This window comes from Microtus ochrogaster, chromosome 6, assembly GCF_000317375.1.
Source record: "Microtus ochrogaster isolate Prairie Vole_2 chromosome 6, MicOch1.0, whole genome shotgun sequence".
Taxonomy (NCBI): domain Eukaryota; kingdom Metazoa; phylum Chordata; class Mammalia; order Rodentia; family Cricetidae; genus Microtus; species Microtus ochrogaster.
In genome coordinates, this window is record NC_022013.1 from 65,410,331 (window position 1) to 65,415,588 (window position 5,258).

Here is a 5,258-nt window from a genome sequence, read left to right on the forward strand (position 1 = left end):
CGGTGATCTGTAAGCTTTTCCCTTTAAATAAATAACCCTTTTATTAATCATAATTACGAACTGGTGTGGATTGCTTTGTGACTTACCCCTTTAACCAGGGACTGAACCCAGGGCTTTATGCACATTACTTATGAATGCTGGCAATTATTTTACTTTTATTTAAAAAAAAACATGTTTTAATAGTTCCAATACAAAATATCTGAGAACACTAGTGATTATTACTTGTTTAAAGGAAAATGCCCTTGGTATTACTATATACAAATGATATTCAAGTAAAGCACTCTCTGAAATAGCAAGTCTCAATTTTTCTGTGAACCTCTCCCCTCACTCTAATATTTTTTTTTTTTGGATATAGTTCTTTTTAATTCAAGATCCACCTGCCTCTGCCTACCAAGTGCTGGGATTAAAGACGTGTGCCACCATCATCCAGCTTCTGTGAGTCTCTTATCAAGATTATACAATATAGATATAATATTAATATAATATAAAATGGAACATGGAGCCTCTGAGAGATAGTTCCTTCCCAAAAAAAGTTCCAAGCAACACTTCCTGCCTACTTAGGTAATATTATATCCTTCTGGGATTCTGGGATCTTTGATGGAGTTGAGAATACATAGTTATAGTTTTCCTTAGTTATGATAAAAGATAAAGTAGATATAATATTGTAACTGTAATTCTTCCTTGATACCTGTTTTGTTATATGTAATTTTACTATGTTAAAATTAACATAGTAAACTTTCCTTTTTATTTAAACAGAAAAGGGGAAATGGTGTGGGAAGTCCTTCTGTATATGTTTTGCTTTTATTGGGTAACGAATAAAGAAGCTGCTTTTTAACAAAACATGACCATAGGGAGAGAAGGCAGAGTCAGGAGACACCATGTAGCTCTGTGGGAGACAGACGCTGGGGATGAAACTTTACCCAGTAAGCCACAGCCACGTGGCGATAAACAGATTAATGGAGATGGGCTAGTTTAGGATGTGAGATCTAGCCAATAAGAAGCTAGAGTTAATAGGCCAAGCAGTGATTCAATTAGTACAGTTTCTATGTGGTTATTTTGGGTCTGGGTGTATGGGAACAATCAAGCAGTCTCCTATAACATAAGTAGATTGTATAGGAGCATGGATTTATGTGCATAACCTGGTTCCAGGAAATTGGTAAGCCTTGTCTAAAGCTTTATGTTTTTTGCCTTAAATTCTGACTCTGGCTTTTCAAGCCCAGGAGACTTCCAACTAGAGCACAAACTATTCACTCAACCTCTATCGTTTGCCCCAAGAAATCAAAGAAGGCTTAACACTCCACTAGGTTAAAAACACTTACAGGTGTTTATTTTATTTGGAATCTGTTTAAAAGTATACTTTTTATTTAACCTTTGGCAGTGATAAAGATCAAACAAGGTCATCGCTGTATTAGGCTAATACTCTATTTCTGATCTGTAGAAGTAATCCCATTTTGGAGTAAGCGTTGGTTCAAAGCATATAGTCCACCCTCTGGTTCTCTATCATGTAGTATATATAGTCCAATGAAGTCTTGAGACAGGCACTATTCTTCCTGGGGAGGATGCCTTCTACTACCAGGTCATTTAGTACGTAGAACTTACATACAAATTCTGTGGGCTTTTCTTGCATGCTCTCCTCCACGATCTCCACTTTTCTCTTACAGAAGGAACCATCTTACTAGGGTTCATGGCCAATGCCAGCTCCACCAGATTCTGCCACATCAATTTGGCATGGTCCCAGACATAAAAAACTAAAAGCATTTAACTTGTGATGATGACTCCCATGAGCACTTAGTTCAGATGCTGCCTTTTGACACTATAACCAAACTTCTAAAGTATCAATAACTTCTTTGACAAGTTTTAAGATCAATACAAAGAAATAAAATGTGCATACTTTGACTGAAATTCCATTAAATGCATATTCTAATTTAAAACAGTAACAAAAATGTAGCTGAGATACAGCTCATTTAAAGTCTGTAAAACTTCCACCTGAGTCCTGCCTGTGGCTGCTGGCATTGTTTTGAGCACCTCAGCTGCAGCTCTCCCAATGTTTCTCACTCTCAGAAATTTGTGCTAACAAATTCTTTCCACATCTAACTAAAGATAGTTTTCCATAAATTAAAATGTTGCCAACAAGCATTTTAAATTTAAGTACATATTCCAAATTAATCTCCAAAAGTCTACACCAACTTGAATACCTCCCTGTGAATCTAAGAGCTTTGCTAAGTTTTTGAGAATTTTATACAAATAGAATCAGAAAACTGTACTAATAGTAGTGTACAAAATGAAAACAAAAGACTGCCTAGCCCTGCACCTTTATAGACAAGAAGTGAGCCCACCAATCACTCAGGTACAAATACCCCAAGGAAAAATTCTGAAGCAGAGCACTGTGCCACAGAGGACTCTTCTCAGTGAGTCCAATGGCTTCTGTCTAGCTGGATTTAAAAAATTAATGAAATCTTTCATTCTTCACTTTTAACTGGAGTATCCGTAACTATTATCCTAATCATGTATGTGCAGAGGGCATTTTTTGGTCAACATGTCCAAAGTTAGAAAGGTATTGTTTGGATGAAGAATCACACTAGAGCCTCAATCACACACCCAGATGATTAGATGATAAGGGACTATCTGAGCCAAGGATATTTAGTCGAGATACTGACACCAATTAGAAGGGATCTTGTAAAAACGCATGAAAGTAATTGGGGAGTAGATTAGTGAGGAACAAAGACTGAAAATAAATTGTGACTATGGCAAAAAGAAAACAAAAAACACCCTAGACTACTTACAATAGATTGTCAGCACAAAAATGACCACTATTTCTACACCTTTTTTATCCCAAATAAAACACTACAACAGCCGGGCGGTGGTGGCACACGCCTTTAATTCCAGCACTCGGGGCGGTGGTGGCACACGCCTTTAATTCCAGCACTCGGGGCGGTGGAGGCAGAGGCAGGCGGATCTCTGTGGGTTCGAGGCCAGCCTGGTCTACAAGAGCTAGTTCCAGGACAGGAACCAAAAAGCTATGGAGAAACCCTGTCTCAAAAAATCAAAAACAAACAAACAAACAAACAAAAACACTACAACAATAACAATAACAGTAACTTCCCATTCCTCCTTCTTGTTCCTGATAACCTTGAAATGCTAGACATTTCAAGCAGGTTCAAGCAAACACTATTTGCCTTTTTATATCTGACATATTTCATGCAGTATGTTTCAAAATTTATCATGCGTATTTAAATTTTTATGACTAATATTCCATGAAATGGATATATTATAATTTCCTTATTCAGACACCATATGCTTGGGGTGTTTCTTGCCCTTTGACCATTATAAATTGTTCCTGTTTGATATGTCAAGTTGCTTCAGTGTCTATTCTGTATCCATTTTGTTCTAGTCATTACTAAAGAAGAAATATTGAGAATATAACTATTGAACTCTTTCATTTCAACTCTTTACTTTCGAATGCTCTAAATACATGTTTTAAATTATGTATGCTTATACGTATGTGCATCTGAGTTTAGGTACCCTTGGAGTTCAGAAGAGGGCTTTAGGCTTTAGATCCTCTGGAGCTGAAATAATAAGCAGGTGGTGATGAACTGCTGAAATGGATGCTGGGAACTAAACTACACTTCTCTAGAGGGCTTGATGTGCTTTTAGCTGCTGAGCCACCTATATAGCTCATAAACTTCATTTTAAAGGTAATTTATATAAATACAAATTTGTTTTTTTACCCCCTGAAATTTTTCTCATGGCTTTCTATCCTCTATTATTTAATATAAAGTTAGCCATTAATGATGCTGTTTTCTTATATCTGATGTTTTTGCTTTGAAATCCAGATTTTTATTCTAGCAGCTTATGATGTATCTAAATAGATCTCCTTGTGTTTATCTTACTTGGGGTTTCTGTGCCTGTAGGTTAATGCTTTTCATCAAATTTTTGAAGTTTTCACCTGGTGTGGGACAACTGTCTCTATTCTGTCAATTATATTTTAAATAAACGCTGATTGGTCAGTAGCCAGGCAGGAAGTATAGGTGGGACAACCAGACAGAAAGTAGAGGCGGGTCAATGAGAACAGGAGAATTCTGGGAAGAGGAAGTCTTGGTATGCAGTCCTGAAACCCCCCCCCCCCCCCCCCCGCCACAGAAGAAGCAAGATGTGACTGCCTTGCTGAATAAGGTACCGAGCCACGTGGCTAATATAGACAAGAATAATGGGTTAATATAAATTATAAGAGTTAACAGTGGGCCAATCAGTTTATAACTAATGTAGACCTCTATGTGATTTCTTTGGGACTTAACGACTGTGGGAACCAGGCAGGACAGAAACCCAGACAACATTCACCCATTATGTTTTCAGTTTCTTTTTTCCCTTCTCACTTCTTTCCACTAGTGTTACCATAATAGATACCTGGAGACCTGATACTAGGGGTTGCTACAATTTCTGAAAAAATCAGGAGTCAGTCAATGATTTGAGTGATAGTTACATTCAAACACCTCTACTCCATAAGGATCTGCCCTCAGTTGATTAATCTGTAGATACACTCAAGGTTACTGTCAATTTTCACTGAAGTTTTGCTTTTCACCAGGTTCTTCTATCTTCCTCACACATGTACATTTTTGGGCCAGCAAGCCTTCAGCTTTACTCAATTCATTTCACATCAACTGCTTTCAGTTGGAAAAGATACAGACCCTATTATTTGCACCACCTTGAATGACTGTATTCCCTCTAGCAGCGGCAAATGATGTTTTTGGAGTTACCTCTATGTTGATAAAATGGCATTCTCACTAATTGGCATATTCTCATCCCGCCCCCTCATATATATATTTCAAGCCAATTAATTTTGTTTTCTGATCTTGAGGGAAAATATCTAAGGTCTGATGCTATAGAGTAATATACTTTTGAAGAGTCATATTTCTAGGTTTCAATGAGAACTGAAATGTTACCCAAAATGATCAATTTTGCCAAGTGTGTTGATGCATGTCTATCATCCCAGAATTGGGGGCACCGGCAAGGAGGATCACTTTAAGACTGGCACCAGCCTAGATTACATAGTGAGATCTTGCCTCATTCTCTCCTACCCTCATCACACCATAAAAGACTCTCGATTTGCAATGACAAATTCTCACTATTAAGATATTTGCAAACTTGGCAAAGGATTTATTTTTATTTATTTATTATTTTTGGTTTTTCGAGACAGGGTTTCTCTGTGGCTTTGGAGCCTGTCCTGGAACTAGCTCTGTAGACCAGGCTGGTCTCGAACT

General features: G+C 37.4%; 1 protein-coding gene across 1 annotated transcript in view; it reads right to left on the reverse strand.

Moving 5' to 3' along the window:
- Pbrm1 (polybromo 1) overlaps positions 1-5,258 on the reverse strand; it is a 109,174-nt gene that overhangs the window by 47,044 nt on the left and 56,872 nt on the right. The window lies entirely within an intron of this gene.